This window comes from Acomys minous (assembly GCF_964271855.1).
Source record: "Acomys minous genome assembly, chromosome: 4".
Taxonomy (NCBI): Eukaryota; Metazoa; Chordata; class Mammalia; order Rodentia; family Muridae; genus Acomys; species Acomys minous.
The window spans coordinates 75,075,835-75,096,155 of NC_140486.1; the positions used below are offsets into that span (position 1 = coordinate 75,075,835).

Sequence of the window (20,321 nt, forward strand, 5' to 3'; positions counted from 1 at the left end):
CGTCCTGTATTTTAAGGGTATAATCTAAACTCACAGGTTAGCAATTAAACATTATAATGTTGGTTAAGACTGTATTACTCTTAAGTCATCAAAAAATGGGTCCATCAAATCTCAACAATATGGCTGTTTAAATAAGACATGGAAAATGACAAAATTGATGGATATGACAACGTGGAAGGGGAAGAAATCTCACAGGGATCCACCCCCTAGAACTACAGGCCTAATGATTTCTGAGAAAGAATCAGTCTTCTCTAGGGACCAGCCCCTTATATGTTATCCAATCTCAAGTGGTCAGCCATAAGCATATATTTGTAAATTAACTCAGAGGCCAAAATTTGAGGAGTGGAGAAAGGGACATGACAAAATTAGAAAAAGAAGAGAAAGGGGGAAATGATGTAAGTATAGCACTCATATATGTAATTTTCAAAGGTAAATAAGATATATTTTAAATGAAAATGTAAATTAGTAAGTAACTAATGCCATCGGGCATTGGTAAAACACATCTGAATTCCAAGCACTTGAGAAGTTGCAACAAGGAACTCAAGGCCAGCCTGGCCTACATAATGAGTTCCAGTCTAGCCCTGACTTTTTAGTAAAAACCCTGAGTCAAAAGTTAATTACACGGTGCCTCCCCTACTCTCCCCTGCTGAGCTCCCCATGCCCCCTCCCCTCTGATGTGGGTGAGCTAAAGCCCTCAGCCAGGATCCACCTTCCAGAGCATCTGAACAGTGAACTCTTGAAATCTTTGACTTTAAAAAAAAATGGCCTCCAATAAAACTTCATTGGAAAAATTGAGAAAGAAACAGAATGGAAAGAGTAAAAAAATTGAAGAGGCAGAGCCTGAAAAATTTGTGGTAGAAAAAGTACTGGGCCGTTATGTAGTGAATGGAAAGATGGACTATTTCCTGAAGTGGAAGGGTTTCATAGACGCTGATAATACTTAGGAACCAGAAGAAAGTTTAGATTATCCAGAGTAATTGAAGCATTTCTTAATTCTCAAAAAGCTGGTAAAGAAAAAGATTGTACAAAAAGGAAATCTTTATCTGACAGTGAATCTGATGACAGCAAACCGAAGAAGAGATGCTACCGACAAACGAGGGGCTTTGCCAGAGGTTTTGATCCTAAACTAATAATCAGAGCCACAGACAGCAGTGGAGAATTAATGTTTCTTGTGAAATGGAAGGACTCAGATGAGGCTGACTTGGTGCTGGCAAAGGAGGCAAAATGAAGTGTCCTCAGATGGTCATTGCCCTTTTTTTTTTTTTTGAGGGGAGAGGGGAGGGTTGGTTTTTGTTTTGTCTTTTTTGTGTTGTTGTTGTTGTTGTTGTTTCTTTTATATATAATCTGAATCTTGGTTTCTGAATTACTAGTGTGGAATACATAGCGTTTTAATGAAAATAGAATTTTGTGTGCTGGTTTTGAAAATATTGACAGTGGTTGGGATATTTTTGGGTTTTGTTTTGCATCACAAGGCATTGATTCCATTGAGCAGATAAGAGCTTTTGCTAGTTGTTTCCTTTAACAATAGAATGTTTGATACCGTATTGTGTTTCTTGGCTTTGAAAAACAGTTTCTCTTATTTGCTGGGGAGAATTTACAGTCATTACTCAATCAGAACTTATTTTTAACTGTGACACAGAAGGACCATTCTGGGTATTTTGTTTGTATGTATGTGTGTGCACAAAACAGGTAACTGGTTTTGTTTTGTCTTGTCTTGTTGTTTTAATAGACAAAAGACCTAAAGGCAAACACACAAGTTGATAAGATTCCATCATCATGAATATTTTCCTGAAACCATAATCTTTCCAATTAAGTAGGTTCTGTAATTTATTTGATAATTTTAAAAGCAACCACATCAGAATTTATGTATTATCATTTAAATACAAAATTTACAAAATTTTGTCCATACCAACTCCCCCTTCAGAAAATGAAATTAGACAAAGCAGTAGCCTGGTTTAATGACAAAAGTGTGGTGGCACATGCCGTTAATCCCAGAATTCTGGAAGCAGACGGGTCTCTGGTTTAGAGGCCAGCCTGGTGTATGAACAGTCCTAGGTCAGCCAGGGCGTGTAAAGGCTCCTTTGGTGAACCATCCTTCTGTAGAAAGCTGAAGTCTGTACTAAAAGGTTATGATTCACGGAATTTGTTCGCTGTGAAGATGGAATCATGGTTAGAGATGTTGGCAATTTACGACCTGCTGACATAAGGAAGTGAACAGACTTTGCTGATATCAATCAATGCCCTGCATGTCTTTTTCTCACCCTGACTCATTCCTTACTGGTAGGATCAATATTTTCAGTATTTGGTTCTGGTTCAATGAGCCAGAAAAGTAACTTTGTAGTATGAGAATGTCATCCAACTGCATGTTTACTTTATTGTAAGTAATGGTGAACAGTGGTCAATAAATAGCTTTATATTCCTTCTTAAAAAGTTAATTACAAAACTAAAATTCACTGACTTAAATACTGATGCATATAGAATGAGGTGGGAGCATGTGAATACAGGAAAATTGGTTTTGAGCAGTGTGTAATGTACACTATGTAGAAATAACAAACTGAGCCCCATTAATAAGTGCAGTTAATGCATATTAATAAAAAACGGAAGTAAAATATATTCTTCAAAGATACAGATTTTTTCCTCAAAAATTTACATTTTAAAATGACAAAAGGAAATTATCTCAGTTTCTTTAATGATGATTTCTAGATGGATTCTGAAAACTGTACAGAAACCCCAGTGGAGACATATATGTTAGAAATGCTACCCTATGCATACGTACCTTCTGCAGCTTCTCTTTCAACTGGAACACTATCTAGGGCCCAATATTACCATGTCCTGATTAAAGGATTCTTCCTCTTCTAATGATATGCAGTGAAATAAGCTACTAGCCACTGGGACAGAATGCCTGCAAGTGGGCTGATGTTCCTTACCCAATAGGGACCAGAACTTAATCCTGAGTTCAGAAGAGGTTGTACACACAGAGGTGGGGAGCTCAGTGTGACTCAGTATGTAACGCCCTGGCACACACCTCAAGACCAAGTTCTGACATCCTTCCAAGACGCCTATTGGAAGCTTGTAAAAATGATGACTGATGTCTACTAGTAAATTAGAGATGATCAAACAAAACAGAGTGTTGAGGGAAGGAAGTAGATGTTCCAGAACAGTGAATATTCCTAAATTAATCTATTACACAGAGAGCCCACTAGTTGACTTTTCTTGGGAGAGGCTGGAAAATATTTCATTAACTGTGATGCTAAAGGAGGTTACGAGGCAAAGACAGAAGTACTAAGAAGCTTCTTAATGGCTGCCCTGAAGACCAAGGCTTATGGCAGCTACTAATATTCTGGAAATTGTCACTGGGGATAAAAAAAAAATTGCAAGAGGAAAAAATGGCAGCACGCGGTTGTCACAGGAACATCTAAGTAAGTAGTATAAATGGCCATCAGGTTGAAAGGCCATCCAGGACAGAATGGTCAAGAGGTGTGATAAAAAATTGTCTCACAGGATATGCTTTCTAAAAGCAAGGGAAGCAAGAAGGACCTGTAGATAGTCAGGAAGAGGATGGGGCAGTCATGAAGGCAAACAGATGAACAGAGGCAACACTACATAACTGTAGAGGAAGGAGTATGTATGACCTAACAGTAACTCATATTGGAACGCATAGTACATCAGTGCCCAATAGCAAGCATGCATGTGTAACTTGAGCAATCCTGATATTTTAAGGGCAAAATACTCAGAGACTTAAACCTCTGGTCAAATCACTCGAAGAAGGGGTTGTAACCGAAGTGAAAGAAATCTAGAAGGAATAGTAGAAGAACAATGAGAAATGTTGTTTTTAAGTTCAAGGCCAGCAACCTCATAGCCCAGCTGATTGAGCATTATCTTATAAACTTTTCTCCAGAGAAATCATGAGTCTTCCTAGTGGAACTGAATATCACTTTGGTGAGTGTGGGTCTTCTTTACAAAATGTCTGATTCAAATGCTAATGTTTTCTGGGAACCCCCCTTAAATATATACCCAGAAATGTTTTGTCCTCAAGTCCATTTCCTGGTCAAGTTCACACATAAAGTTAGCCATGATGAATGCAACCACAATCTGATTCTCTGTAATTTTGCTTCTTTTGTAGAAATGTATAATCATAAAGCTATCCTTTGGATACTGAATATGTTCTAATCAATATTCAAAGAAATTAAAGTGTTTAGGAGTTTACATGCCATGATAGTATAGCCTGTGATTACTAGTGTGGGTTATACTCTAATGGGACTACCATGATGTTGAAAGCTGCCTATAACTTCATCTTTAGATAATCTCTGACTCTTCCTGCTCAGTTTTCTGAGCATCAGTAAATATTTTTATGTGGCTTTCTTACTAAATTCCTCACAAAAATTCTCTTTTTTTAGGTCTTTTTTTTTTCAGGAAAATTTAAAAAGTCTTGGAGGGTTTCTCATACAAGCAATCTGTTGGAAATACTTTAAGCCTCTCCTCATCACCATATCCTGGCCCACACCTCTGTCAGGAGCCTCCTACCCCACCAGAGACCCACCCAGCATACTGAAACCCAGAGCCCAGGCCAACATCCTGAATTGGCCCCACCCCACTCACACCTGCCCAGCATAACACCAAGGGATTCTCTTGTTTGTCAACATATTCCAACATACACATCCATCAGAAAGCCTCCTACTCCACCAGAGGCCAGGCCATTATCCTGAACGCTAGAGGCCAGGCTACCTCCCTGAAAACCGGGCAAAGACTTCCAACCCCAACAGAAGGTTTGCTTCCTGAATCCCAGAGGACCTATGACTAGGTCATGGGCCATGCACATCACATCTAACTTGAGTAAGAGTCCCTTCTGGACTAGAAGCCATCAAAGCCATCAAAAGTCCAGTCTCCAACGCAGCAGACACCCTCTACTCATCTACAGGCAACTCCAGTCAGAAGACTAGAGAGAAAACAGACACTAAGGAAGAAAACACTCGGCCAACAAAGACAAACCCAGAAGTCAGAACCTAGAGATAGAGTCACTCCAAATCCAGAAGCCTAAATGTCAGGATAAAAACAAAATCAACAGCCAGGGCACTATATCACTACCAAAGCTACCTATTACAGCACGCCCTGCATATTCCAACACACCTGCAGCACCAAAGGTCTTAAAGCCAACTTCGTGAAGATAATGATAGAGGTTCTTAAAGAGGAAATTAATGGATCCCTTAAAGAAATTGAGGAAAAGATAAAATGTTGGAGGAAATCACTAAATCCCTTTAAAAATGTCAAGAAAATGGGATGGCACCTTTTGTCTCTTAGAGTCTGCAGGACCTCTGTCCAGGCCCTTCTTGCTTTTAGAGTCTCAACTGAGAAGTTAGGTATAATACTAGTAGGTCTGCCTTTATATGTTACTTGCTTTTTCCCTTACAGTTTTTAATATTTCTTTGTATGTTTAGTGTTTTGATTATTATGTGGTGAGGGTACTTTCTTTTCTGGTCCAATCTAGTTGGTGTTTTGTATCCTTCCTGTGTCTTTATATGCATCTCCCTTAGGTTTGTTGAAGCATTTGGTGAAAATGCTTTCTAAAAATCTTTGATTGTTCTTCTTTTATTGCTATTATTCTTAGATTTGTTCTTTCCATATTGTATCAGGTTTCCTGGATGTTTTGTGTCAGAAATTTTTTTCCAATTTAGCATGTTCTTTGACCCATGTATCCATTTCCTCTATTATGTCTTCAGTGCCTCAAAGTCTCTCTTCCATGTTTTCCTCCGTTGGTGATGATTGTGTCTATAGTTCTTTGTTCATTCACCTAGATTTTTCATTTCCAGAATTTCCTGTTTGCATTTTCTTTATTGATTCTATTTCCATTTTCAGATCTTGAACACATTTATTCATTTCCTTCCGTTGTTTCTTTGATTGTTCATTCATTCTTGATTTTCTTCACTCTTTAAAAGGTATGTATTCATTTCCTCCCATTTTGTTTGTCATTTCCTCGCTTTCTATAAGGGATATATTCACTTTCTCTTTAAGAACTTCTATCATCATCATAAAGGTAGTTTAAGGTCTTTTTCCTGTGTTTTAGCTGTGTTGGATGATCCAGGGATTGCTGTAGTGAGATAGCTGGCCTCTAGAGGTAGTGATAAATTCCCCTGGCTATGGTTAATTGTGTTTTTATACTACTGCCTATATACATGGGTTTGGAATACCAGTTTCTGAGTTTGTCATTGTTATGTTTTATTCCTTGGTTTCTATTTCATCTCTGGTCTTCTGATCTGGGTGTTAAGCAGGGAGGTATCTGCCTGAATTGGAGGCTGGGATATTGTGATTAAGAGCAGAGAGAGGATTAGGAGCAGCGAGGGCATTAGGCATAGTATATAAGGAGGGCAAGATAACAAAGAATATTGTAGGAATACAGCCTACTTGAAGTTCTGAAGGCCGGTGTGGTCTTCAGTCGAGCAGGGAGTCTCAGCTTGAGTCTGCCTTTCTGTTCTTCCGGCTGTTGTGACTTGAACTAGAGCAGAAGATGTCGATCAGAGATGAGGGAGGGGACACAGCAACAAGTCGTCCAAGGTTGTGGGAGTAGGATGGTATCTGCGGGAACTGAGGGAGAGGGGAAGTTCCCCAGGCAGAGAAGATGGCGGTGCACAGTCTGGTTGGCAGAGTTGCTCAGGCTGGGAAACGGAATGAAGGGATCTTATTAGAAGCACCACGCTTCCCCCTCATTGCAATTGGACAACTGGAGGTTCAGAACGTACAAACTTCGAATACCTGGCTCTCCTCCAAATACAAGAAAGAGCACTGACCCCCTTGGGGAACAGAGGTCCTCTGGGGTGGCTGCAGCGACAGCAGCAGGCAGCAGCTCAGCACAGCAAAATAGGTGAGCAAAGGAACGGGGAACTATCCAAAACACAGACTTGGGCACTCCTCAATCCAAACAAGTGGGGAGGATAAAAATAAGCATAAGCCACCAACCCCACTTCCGCTCGCATTGGACTTTCCCCCAGGTTGGGAACCACAAGCTCTGAGCACAGTACACTCTTTTGAGTACCGGAGCAGGGTAGTATCCCTCTGGAACAAAGAATTAACATAGCAGAAGCCACACAGCATCTGGCATCCAAGCCCCTGTTCTACTTTGTGGTTGATTCCTCTGAATAGAACAAGTAGCCAGGGGAACCCTACAAAATCATGAATCCTAGGTGGCAGAGCTTGGATGAATATAGATACAGGAAGACAGTGTCTGCCAAGCCAATATAGTAAGCAGCTGCCTTCCAAAGGTACTCACTCCTATGACTACCAGCTTAGAAAACCCAAGCCCTCTTGGCAGATGCCTAAAGGAAAGAGTAAGAGGACAAATAACAAAAACCAGGACAACATGCCTCCACCAGAAAGCCCAGACATCAACAGATAGCATAATACAGCTGAATCTCAGGAAAATGACCTCAGAACTATGCTTATACCTTTATTTTTTTTCCTCCTTTATTAATTTATTCTTGTTACATCTCAATGGTGATCCCATCCCTTGTATCCTCCCATTCTTCCCTCCCTCCCAATTTCCCCTTATTCCCCACCCCTATGACTGTTCCTGAGGGGGATTACCTCCCCCTCTATATGCTCATAGGGTATCAAGTCTCTTCTTGGTAACTTGCTGTCCTTCCTCTGATTGCCACCAGGTCTCCCCGTCCAGGGGACATGGTCAAAGGTGAGGCACCAGAGTATGTGAGAAAGTCATATCCCACTCTCCACTCTACTGTGGGGAGTGTTCTGTCCATTGGCTAGATCTGGGTAGGGGCTTAAGGTTTACCGCCTGTATTGTCCTTGGCTGGTGCCTTAGTTTGGGCGGGACCCCTGGGCCCAAATCTGCCTATCATAATGTTCTACTTGTAGCCTTCTAGGACCCTCTGGGTCCTTCTACTTTGCCTTTCTCCCATGATTCTCTCATCTAGAGTCCCACTAGAATGTCCTCTCCTCTGTCTCAGTTTCCTGTTTATTTGAGAATTATAAAGAGGAAATTAATAGATCCTTCCAAGAATTCCAGAAAAATACAAACAAATGAATAAAGGCCATCCAAGACAAACAAGAAACAACTATCAAACAGGTGAATAAAATGAGTAAAACCATTCAAGACATGAAAACAGAATTAGACAGCATTAAAAATGTCAAATTGAGAAAACCCTCGAAATGCAAGAATTAAAGAAGGAATCGAGAGTCCAACAGACAAGTATAACCAACAGAATCCAACATGTGGAGGAGAGGAGAGAATCTCAGGGGCTGAAGATACAATAGAAGAAACTGATACATCTCCCAAAGAAAATATTAAAACAGGAAATTGGTGACACAAAGCATCCAAGAAATCAAGGACACCATGAGAAGGTAAAAGGTCAGGATTATAGGAGTAGATGAAAAAGAGGATGAAAAGTCCCAAGGACCAGAAAATGTTTTCAAGAAATCATAGAAGAAAATATCCCCAACCTAAAGAAAGAGATACCCTTGAGCATACAAGAGGCCTATAGAACACAAAATAGGCTAGACCAGAAAAGAAATTCCTCCAATCACATAATAATCAAAACACTAAATCTGCAGAACAAAGAAAAGATATTAAAGTCAGCAAGGGGAAAAGGCCAAGTAACATATAAAGGCAAACCCACCAGAATTACACCTGACTTCTCAACAGAGACCATGAAAGCCAGAAGGGCCTGGTCTAAGATTATCCAGACACTAAGAGATGCCAAGACTACTATAACCAGCAAAACTTTCTATCACTGCAGATAGATAAAGCAAGGTATTCCGTGAGAAAACCAAATTTAAACTGTATCTAAACACCAACCCAGCTCCACAGAAGATAGTAGAAGGAAAAGTTCATCACAATAAGGTCAATCACACCCAGGAAACTGCAGTGTATAGATAATCTCACAATAGCAAAACAAAAACAGACACTGCCACACACAATCACAACCAACTCCACAATAAAAGGATCCAATAACCATTGGTCACTAATATCTCTCAACATCAATGGCCTCAACTCCCCAGTAAAAAGACACAGGCTAACAAAATGGATGCAAAAACAAGATCCACCATTCTGCTGCATTCAAGAAACACATCTAAGAAACAAAGATAGACATTATCAGTGAGTAAAGGGCTAGAAAAATATTTTCCAAGCAAACAGAGCAAGGAAGCAAGTGGGAGTAGCCATTCTAATATGTAAATAAAGTAGGCTTTCAATTTAAATTGATCAAGAAAGATGGGAAAAGACAGTTTGTTCTCATCAAAGGAAAAATCCATCAAGAGGACGTTACTATCCTGAATATATATGCCTCAAATACAAGGGCACCCACATTTGTAAAAGAAATATTTTTAAAGTTTAAATTACATATTGATCCCAGCACAATAATAGCAGGAGACCTCAACATTCCGCTCTCACCAATGGCCAGATCTTCAAGGCAGAAACTAAATAAAGTAATAATCAAGCTAACAGAGGTCATGAATCAATTGGACCTAACAGACATCTACAGAACTTTTTACTCAAACAGAAAAGAATGTACCTTCTTCTCCACTCCACATGGAACCTTCTCCAAAATTGTTCACAAAGCAAGTCTAAATAGATACAAAAAAATTGAAATAATCCCCTGCATCTTATCAGACCACCATGGCCTAAAGCTGAACATCAATAACAATAAAATTAACAAAAAGCCTATAAATACATGGAAACAGAATGTGTTACTCAATGACATCTAGATCAGGAATGAAATAAAGAAAGAAATTAAAAACTTCCTAGAATTAAATGAAAATGAAGGCACAATATATCCAAACCTTTGGGACACAATGAAAGTAGTGTTAAGAGAAAAGTTCATAGCACTAGGTGCCTTCATAAAGAAATTGTAGATATTGCATACAAACAACTTAATGGAACACCTGAAAACTTTAGAAAAAAAAAAAAGAAGCAAACACACCCAAAAGGAATAGACAGCTGGGCTGAAATCAATGAATTAGAAACAAAGAAAACAATTTAAAGAATCAACAAAACCAAGAGCTGGTTCTTTGAGAAAATCATCAAGATAGACAAACCCGTAGCCAAACTAACTAAAAGGCAAAGGGAGAGTACCTAAATTAACAAAATCAGAAATGAAAAGGAGAGCATAGCAATGGATACCAAGGAAATCTAAAGAATCATTAGGTCTTACTTCAAAAGCCTATATTGCCACAAAAGTTGAAAATCTAAATGATATGGACAATTTCCTTCATAAATTCTACTTAGCAAAGTTGAATCAAGATCAGGCTAATAAATTAAACAGCCCTATATCCCCTAAGGAAATAGAAGCAGTCATCAAAAGTATCCCAACCAAAGAAAGCCTTAGGCCAGATGGATTCAGTGCAGAATTCTACTAGACCTTCAAAGAAAAACTAATATCAATACTCCTCAAACTATTCCACAAAATAGCAACAGAAGAATCACTACCAAACTCATTCTATAAATCCACAGTCACTTTAATACCTAAGCCACATAAAGACTCAACAAAGAAAGAAAATTTCAGACCAATTTCCCCTATGAACATAGTTGTAAAAACACTCAATAAATTTCTGGTGAACTGAATCCAAGATCACATCAAAAATCTTATCCACCATGACCAAGTAGGCTTTATATCAGGCATGCAAAGGTAGCTCAACATACAGAAACCCATCAATGTAATCAACCATATGAACAAACTGAATTTTAAAACCACATAATCATCTCTTTAGATGCTAAAAACATTTGATAAAATACAACACCCATTCATGTTAAAAGTCTTAGAGAGATCAGAGATACAAGGCACATACCTAAACATAGTAAAGGCAATATACAGCAAGCCTATAGCCAACATCAAACTAAATGGAGAAAAACTTAAATCAATCCCACTGAAATCAGGGACATGACAAGGCTGTCCACTCTCTCCATTTCTCTTCAATAGAGTACTGGAAGTCATAGATAGAGTAAAAATACATCTAAAGGAGATCAAGGGGATACAAACAGGAAAAGAAGTTAAAATTTAACTATTCCAAGATGATATGATAGTATACGTCAATAACCCTCAAAATTCTACCAAAGAACTCCTACAGCTGATAACCAACTTCAGCAAAGTGGCAGCATACAAAACTAACATGAAAAAGTCAGTAGCCCTCCTGTATACAGATGATAAATAGGCTAAGAAAAAATTAGGGAAACCACTCCCTTCACAATAGCCTCAAATAATATAAAGTATCTTGGTATAAATCTAGCCAAGCAAGTGAAAGACATATGAAAAAAACTTCAAGTCTCTGATGAAGGAAATTGAAGACAGTATCAGAAAATGGAAAGATCTCCCATGCTCATAGACTGGGAGAATCAACATCGTAAATATGACCATTCTACTAAAAGTAATCTACAGATTCAATGCAATCCCTATCAAAATACCAGCACAATATTTTACAGAACTGGAAATTTGCAGATGTCTTACTTCTGCTAATACAGTGAGCAGAGAATCAGCCTTAATTGCTCTGTACATGCCACATACTCATACAATTAAAATATTAGATCTCTATAATACTTGTGAGAAATTAGGCTTTCAGAACAATAGAACCAGACACTGATGCTGGATTAGCTCTGACAAAACACATTCCTCTCAACATGCTGCACACTGACATCCTGCACGCTCCTTGTTGCAGGCCCAGGTGCCTCAGTTGCTGTTACCCATCAGATTTGGACAGCTTCCTAGACAGTGCTGTAGAAAGCTTCTGATCCCATTTGGTCCAGCATTTCAGTCTGTCCCACACAGGACTCCTATTAAGCCTGGAATCTCTCAACATTTGGAAACTGGACCACAAATGCAAGCCCTGGATTGCTTAACCATAATCCCCAACTTGGGGAGGCTCCTTCTAAGGTATTATTCACCCCAAATGAACCTGAAAAAACCATAGGAGAATGGTGTCCCATTTCCTCTAAGGGGGTTGGGTAGGTTTCTGTTTGCTGTCTTGGTCTACAGATGCTTATTTTCATCAGGAGGTAGTTATAAGTTATTTTTGGTCTTATATATAGAGAGAAAGCTGGGTTGGAATCAGGGACATCTCTCTTTTCCTTTATCTTTCTTTCATAGGTAAGGAGATAAGAGCTGAAAAAAAAGAAAGGAGGATATAGAAATATAGAGGGAGGATAGAACAAAAGGTAGATGATTGAACCTACTCCTTAACTCAAGGTGTTAATTGTTACTCACAAAGAAGGTTATTTCTAACCCATTGGTTTAGAATTTTATATATTGATGCAAATCATGATCATGTCAAATAATAGTCTAATTTTATCAGAAGAATATATATCTGAGATCTAGCAGACAGATTCTCTAGATATATTCGGTAAAATAGTTAAATATGGTCTTCAAAAGCCTCAGAGACCTACAGAGTATGGCATTTAAAGATGTTTTTATTACTCTAAAGATTCTTTGACAAGTTAACTTCTGGCAACATCCAGCTAACCTCAAAGATGATGAGTAGCAAAGAACCTCCATATGGAGTTGGCTTCAAATATGGCAAACTAGCCACTGGGCAAAATGTCCTCATTTCTGTCAAAGTTAGAATTCTGCCTTAAAATGGGCAAGCTTAGATGCAGGCAGAGTCGATGGCTGAGCTCTGCCAAGAAAGGGTAAGCAAGTCCTCAACAGCTCCTGCCTCATGAATATGTCTGGCAAAGATATTACGCTAAAAGGGCAAAGATGATGCCCCAACATTATAGAGAGTGTTGGGTGACTGTTCAGGCAGTAAACAGTCTCCATCATTTTTTCATTTTGGAAACTGCCAACCTGCACTACAGGTTCACTCAGGCATTTAAGTTTTATTCCTTCTCTAGTCTCTGATGGGGGTTGAAGACCAGTTGGTTTAGTTTTACAATCAAGTTTAGTTGGTTAAGGAATAAGATCTTTTTAGATCAAGATAGATTATTTAAGTTAATAGAGATGAGAGATACTGATTTTCATTCAGAAATTTAGACTCAACAAATTAGGAAAGATGTTTACTTCAAGTTTGAAAAATACAAACAGCCAAATCACTATTAATGTAACATTTATATAACTCATGATTGTCTCATGGTTCTTCCTGCTGTGTGTAGTTTATTTTATTCATGTGTAATAATATAAATGTATATGTTAAAAAAGAAACATAATAAAAATTTAAAAACTAAAATTAAAAAAAAGAAAAGCCTTATGAACAAGAGGAAAGATTCTCTTTCAATTTGAGATCACTTGGACATTAATTAAGGCTGTTATCAAAATGCTTAAGGAAAATAAGAAGGATCTTAATCATGAAGAAGAGACAGCTCATTCCTTGAAAGAATATAAATTAGATAATCAAATATTAAAATTGGTAAAGAGGGAAAATAAAAGAGTCCATCCCTACCCCACCCTGCTTTCCCCCTCCCTTTATTCAAACAAAATCCCAAGTAAAATCAGTACCAAGGGTAACTATGCCAGTGAGGACTCCCTCAGCGCCCTCACTGGAGCCTCACTGTGGTAAGTATTCTCCATAGCCTGGAGATGATCCTGAAACATGGGGTAAGAAATGTGAGAAGCAATCGAACCGTGAATTCCTTCGGCTTCCTGATGAGAATTTATGAAACTGCTAAGCGTTGACCTGGCCAAGCTAAGCCATGACAGGGAAACAAAATTTGTTTATTAATTTCTGCGTGGTCTCGTGACCTGCACTTAATATTCCCAATGCACTAACAAATTTATTTAAAAATCCTAGGAGAAATAGCATTAGACAGTCCTCACATATTATCTCAGGAGGCAAAAAAAGAAAAAAAGAACTTCAACTATTTGAATTCAGACTAAAAGAGGTATTTGTGGATACTTTACTGTCTTTAAACTTATTTTCCTCACTAGATTGTCTCCTATAGATATTATAGGACAAGAGGACAAACCTTTGGAATGGATCATTTACGCTATAAAAATAATAAGATACTAACTGCTTACTTTACACTTGTTACTCAACTAGTAAATCAAGGAAGGATATTATATCAAGAATTACACGGATTTGATCCTTGATGTATTATATTTCCCCTGACTAACAAGCAGTTTTTAAGGGCATTACAGAACTCTGTGGATTTTCAATTTTCATTTTCACATTACAAGCTAAGATACCCAGCTGTCAAGTTATAGGGCTTTTTTTTTTACATGAACTGAATTTGTGATTCCAAAAATTGTCCAACCTTTTCCCATTCTACAGACAGATATTTATTTTATTGATGGTTCATTTAATGGCATAGGAGGGATTCCTGGTCCAAGTTTTTATCATTTTATTACTACCTTTTTTAGAGCACAACAGGTAGAACTGGCCATTTGATTAATCCATTACAGTTCATTCATAAAATATTAAATATTGTTTCCACTTCTGATTATTATTTCCAGCATAGACTCATATCCTAACCTGCCCTTGTTTTATTGCAGAAAGAAATTAGCAAGCTGATGCATCAGTCTGCCTTATTTTTACTTCTCCTGAAGAAAATTGAAAAGGGTATGAATCTGACATTGCAGATGGATCCACTGAAACATCGTGGATTCCTCTTTTACTCCTCTGGCTCCGGCAATCAAGAAAGATAGCATCACCAGAAAGAAGATAGCAAACTTCCAGCTAAATGAGATATCACCCACATCATCAGACGCGAAGTCTGCCTGCCTGGGATCAAGTTAAGGCCCTGTGCACCAAGGGAGAAGTTACTCCATGAAACACACAGAGTCTATGTCACCTGAGAGTCTTTCTGTGGATGCATCTGCTATGACCTATGCATCTACAGTGAGTGCCTCTAAACACATATATTGGTCCTCACTCTTTTTTGCTTCAAGTCGTAGATTGGATGGGTCCAGCTTTTGCTATTTTTATTAATAGCTCTGTGATTATGCCTGGACCATAATAGACTCATTCATTCATCTAGAGAAGAAACTGTGGTTTTTTGGGGGGGGGGAGATTTAAATCATTACCTACATTCATAGTACCTTATAACATTTTCATTCCTATTAAAAGGCAAATGTGTGCTTAGATTCTACAAGACACCAGAACCACTGCACTATGGATCTCTTTTCAAGCTATTCTTTAAATTTTTCTGATCAATATAATAATGTAACCCATAGTCCTGGACATAGTTTGGACTGGATCTCTGTTCTTGGTGGCAGAATATTACACACAATGTTAGTATCATTCCTTATGTTTATAATTAAAATACCGATACATTAAATGGCAATTATTTTTATGTACAACATCTCAAATCAAAACCATTCTGGATATCCTGCATTTAAAAATCCCAAAGAGAGAATGTGTTGGAACATGGTCCACAAATGAAGTGGTATGAGGAGATTTACACATGCTTCTGAAAAAGTCCAAGAAACTAAAACAAGAGTCTTGTGCCCTCAGTTTCTTCATAAATATAGGATTGTTTTGGGGGATATGTTTTCTTACTTCTCCAAGGTATAATTGATAGGAGTGAGTTTTCTTCAGATTTTTCATTACAAATGGCTATTGTTATTTTGTTTATGTTCCCTCTATGAAAAAAACTGTCTTTGCCACATGCATTGAGCTTGTCCGCCGCATGTGGCTTTTCTCTCACTTGCAGCTTGCCATGTAACTGTACACTTTACTCATGTGACTCCTTTTATCCCTCAAACTATAAATTGTCTGATACCCTGAATAAAGTTGGCTATTGCATGAGACTTTAGTTGCCCCATTTATCAGTTCCATTCTCCCAAGTCCCACAGCCTCTAGAGAGTAAACAGGGGTGGGGTGATAAAATCAAATGCAGAATGGCTAAGGCAGAGAACTTGATACCCTGTGTAAAATAACTTAAGACTACGAAAGACAATAGAGAATTAAAGATATTTTAAAACCTCAGTACCTTGTGTAGTGACATACACCTTTAACCCCAGCACTGAGAAGACAATGGCAGGTGGATTTCTGAGCTCCAGGCCATCCTGACCTACAGAGGGAGTTCCAGAACAGCTGGAGCTATATATAGAAACGTTCTCACAAAACAAAATCAAAACAGAAAACAAATGAAGAAGAAAAGGAGGAGGAGGAGGAGGAGGAGGAGAAAATTTGGTTCAGACCCAGCTTTGCTCCTTCCTGTTGGCTCTCTCACCTCTTGCTTCTAGCTCATTTCCATTTTTTTGTGTCAGTTGTCTATACCTAAAAACACTTTCTACCTGGAACATCAAGGGGCAACAAGAGACTGAGACTCAAGTAGGTGATTTTCACTCCCCTGCCTGCCCTCTATTACAGTCTTGCCTGCCTCAGCCCCAGAAGTGTAGCAGCTTTTTTTTTACAAGTGCCCCACCTTCTAACTCAGCTTCATTTACTGAATACTCCAACTCTTCGTACAGACCCAAGGTGTTCCTGTCCCTTCATCCCTGTGTGTCCAGGCAGAGTCTTTGTCTCAACACTGTTAATGTTTGTATTTTTGAGGTAGGGTATGGGCATCAGGAGTTATGAATCTTGAAATGATTCCAGGTGTTGATATATGGTCTTGTCTTTGTTGGTGGGTGTCTTTGTTGGTGGGTGTCCCACTTCTTGGTTTTTGTAAGATGTGGTGGCTGTCAGTGGGTAGCAGAAAGAAATAGAGATAGGCCAGGAGAAAATGCTGAGAGGGGCTGTGGAAATAAGCTAAGGAGATCCTGTCCACTTTGCAAGGAAGGGTCCCTACAAAGTTGGAGATGCAGCAGGGGGAAAGGGCTACTGCATGTAGATTGCAATAAGACAAGGAATATGTCTGGACAGGCAGATCTGGGGCCTGGGGTCCTCCTCAAACTAAGGCACCAGCCAAGGAGAAATAGGCAGTAAACTTCGAACCGGTGCCAAGACCTAGCCGACGAACATGATATTCTCCACCGTTGAGTGGAGAGTGAGATCTGACTCTCACATGAACTCTGGTGCCCCTTTTCTGACCATGTCCCCTTGATGGGGAGGCCTGGCGGCACTCAGAGGAAGGATAGCAAGTTACCAAGAAGAGACTCGATATTCTTAGAGCATATATAGGGGGAGGAGTTCTCCCTCAATCACAGACATAGGGGAGGGGAGAAGGGGGGAAGTGGGAGGGAGGGAAGAATGGGAGGAAATAGGGGAAGGGCTAACAATCAAGATGTAATATGAACAAGTTAATAAAAAAAAGAATATGTCTGGAGAGAAATAGACAAAATGACTAGGAGGACCTTGAGTCTATAGAACTAGAGTCCCTAGGGAGTGGAGGAAGGGTGGGGAGACACCTGTAAGCCAGGTGCTGCAGAGATAGGAGTGAAAATGAGAAGATTGTAACAGAAGACAAGAAGGAAAGTGAAATCTTCCTACATGATTCCCAGCCCAGTATGGCCATGGGGGTCCCAGGTGGAAAATGCCTCCTGGTAACAGCAGCTGGCACAGATGAATAGGAATGGGATAGAAAGCAGGGCTAAGGTCCATAGGAAGCCGGGTCTACATAAAGGTTCCGTAGAGGCCTCAAGGAAAAGAGGTAGAACGGGAGGAGAGGCACCTGCAAGCAAGCTACTCCCCGCTCAGGAGAGAGATTCATTCAGTCAATCTGGGTCTTTGCATGAAAGGTGTGCTAACTGTGTTCACCATGTTGTTGGTTATGAGTGTTGTGTGCATTCTCGGCTGGTATGGTAGTTTGAATAAGAATTGCTCCCATAGGCTCTGTCAGAATGTAGTTATCACCTGCTGCTCCAGCGCCTGCCCACATGCTGCCATGCTCCCTGCCATGGTAAAGGCGAACTAGACCTCTGAAATTATAAGCAAGCTCCCAATCAAATGTTTTCTTTGATAAAAGTTGCCGTGCTCATGGTGTCTCTTCACAGCCATAGATCTATGTCTGAGACAGTGCTCCCTTGCATTTTAATAATAACGGCTTTATCTTTCTTTTCACAGTTTCTGCTCAATGCAGTCCTCTCTTCAACCTGAAGTGCTCTTTCTAAATTTTCTTTAGGTTTGGTTTGTTGGACATAGAATTTTTTAGGTTGCCAATACTGTGGGAAGTTTTTCTTTTCCTTTAATTATGAAGGATATTTTTGGTAGGTAAATCAATCTAGGCTGGCCTAGTAATAGTCATTTAGAACTAGAAATGTATTACTCCTGGCTCTTCTGCCTTCCAGAATTCGCACTAAGAAATTAGCTCTTATTCAGATCAGTTTTACTTTAGTGTAACTTGTGTGTGTGGGTTTTTTTGTTGTTGTTGGTTTTTTGTTGTTGTTTTGTTTTGTTTTTTGTCTTTACAACTTTCTATACACAATTTTTCTTTCCTTCTTTCTTTTGGTTTTGGGTTTTTTTTTGTTGGTGGTGGTGGCTGGATGCTTGGTTGGTTGGTTGGTTGGTTGGGGGTTTTTGTTCTCTGTCATGCGCACGCATGCACGAGCGCGTGTGTGTGTGTGTGTGTGTGTGTGTGTGTGTGTGTGTGTGTGTTAATTTTACATTCCTTGCTTATTTGCTCTATGTTCTCTACTTTATCTTTGAGACCAAATAGTCTATCTTCTTGAAAAGCTTTCCTTTGAATTTTCCAATTGTGACATTGGATTTTTAAATTGCATCTTCACTTCAGTTTGAGTCCTCTTCAATGTTTCTATCTCCTTTTGAATTCCATTCTCAAATTCAGGATTGTCCTCATAATTTATGTTTGTGTTTTCTTGGGTATCGTAAGTGCTTATTCTCCTAAAGTTCTTTCTCTTTAATTTCATTGAGCTTTTTCTTTGAATCTTCTTTAAACTCCTTAAATTATTTTCTAGAGTTTATGATTATTCTTTTAAATTCTGAATTCTGGGTTTCATCATGGTAATTCTCACCAGCAAACATTTCTACAGAGCTCCAAATGTTTGGAGAAGAGATATTTGTCTGATCTTTTGTATTGTTGGTATTTTTACAGTGAGGTCTGGGCATGTGGACTTCTCTTGTCAGTTCAAGATTTAATATAGACAGAACATATTGGGGCAGAAAAAGAAAAGATATGCCTAGGCTCAGTGTGTAAGCCTAGAGGTTGGAAGTGGCTTAGGTGGAATGACACAGACAGTGGGCAACAGGCTCTGCCTTGTGGTCTAAGCCTGGGGTGTGGGGGTAGATCTGACTAGGTAGAAAAGTTAGATGTGGTGTAGTCAGTGGTTATGGGTTGGAGGACAGGTAGGAAGAGTCTTTGTGGTAGCCTAGAGGTTGGTTGAGGTGCATGCAGGTACAATTAGCCAGACTAAGCATGGCCATGTATGTGGGACCTAGGCTGGAGAAGGTGTTGATGAGGAGGTTAGAGAGACTGCCTAGGCTAGACCCTGAGGAAGAATGTAAGAGATCTTGTTGGATGTAGAGGTTGGATGCAATGGAGAAAGGACCTCATTACAGTTATCAATAACAAATCAGGACTCCTCCCCCGGGGGCGGGGCAAGCGGGGACAAAGATGGCTGCTCTCTGCTACAGTCCTTTCCTTAAGCTCTGTGAGGAATGGCCAGTGAAGGAGACCAAACAGGGCGGGACTTGGGCGCTTACCTGCGGCAGCGGGTAGGACAGGTCTTTCGGGATGGAGAGAACACCCAGATTGCAGAACCCGAGGCCTGTGATCAGATGTGCGAAAGCTTAGCAAGACTGCATTCAAACTACTACAAACACAACTACCCTCAACCCAGAGACACCAGTTTTAGTGGCCTGTCAGTGGAAGAGAACAAGCTGATCCTGTCCACAGACACTTTGGAAGAGTTTCAAGAGATGAATAAGAGCATGTGGAAGAAACTACAGGAAAAGTTTGCACCCACAAAGCCAGAGGAGAAGCATAAAGCTTGGGCTCGGGTCTTGTCCCGCCCACGTACCTGATCAGAAGATGCTCGTCAATAAAACTGCCCGCCTCTCCCTCAAAAAAAAATCATATTTATTTAAACCTGTTTAAATTAAGACCACATCATCTCTCTATCCTCCGTAAAGGTGAAATAAATTTTTCAAGATTTGTGACTTGACTTTAATTCTTTAAAAGTGCCTTTAAAGAATGCAAGAACTTCCAGCATCAATGACAGTTACAGGCCTGGAAAATATCACTCTCATCCTTACCATAAGAGAAAAATACAGAAAAATGAAACCTAATGACTTCTCTTGGACCTATCAGACAACTAGTTCACAATCCAAACCCACACTCCAGTTTCTGAAAAGACAGGCGACTAGACTATAGAGAAACAAACTGATATCTGTTTACCGGAGGCAGAAAGTACTGGAATCGTGAATCTGGGTAGTATTTGTCCTAGGAATTTTGACAAATTTTTGTGGACAAGTTGTGGACTACTCTTGGATAAGCACCTCCTAGAGCTGCAGTTTTATAGTTCTTACACTTTCATGAGCTTTGCCTCCAG

At 39.4% G+C, this 20,321-nt stretch overlaps 2 pseudogenes across 2 annotated transcripts; both read left to right on the plus strand.

Moving 5' to 3' along the window:
- Positions 1-711: 711 nt before the first annotated feature.
- LOC311596275 (chromobox protein homolog 3-like) lies at positions 712-2,214 on the plus strand (annotated as a pseudogene). Its single transcript has 2 exons — positions 712-1,282; positions 2,159-2,214. The product of its transcript is annotated as a chromobox protein homolog 3-like (transcript).
- A 17,170-nt stretch (positions 2,215-19,384) lies between these two features.
- Positions 19,385-19,843, plus strand: LOC311596151 (ubiquinol-cytochrome c reductase complex assembly factor 2-like; annotated as a pseudogene). Its single transcript has one exon. The product of its transcript is annotated as a ubiquinol-cytochrome c reductase complex assembly factor 2-like (transcript).
- Positions 19,844-20,321: the final 478 nt, after the last annotated feature.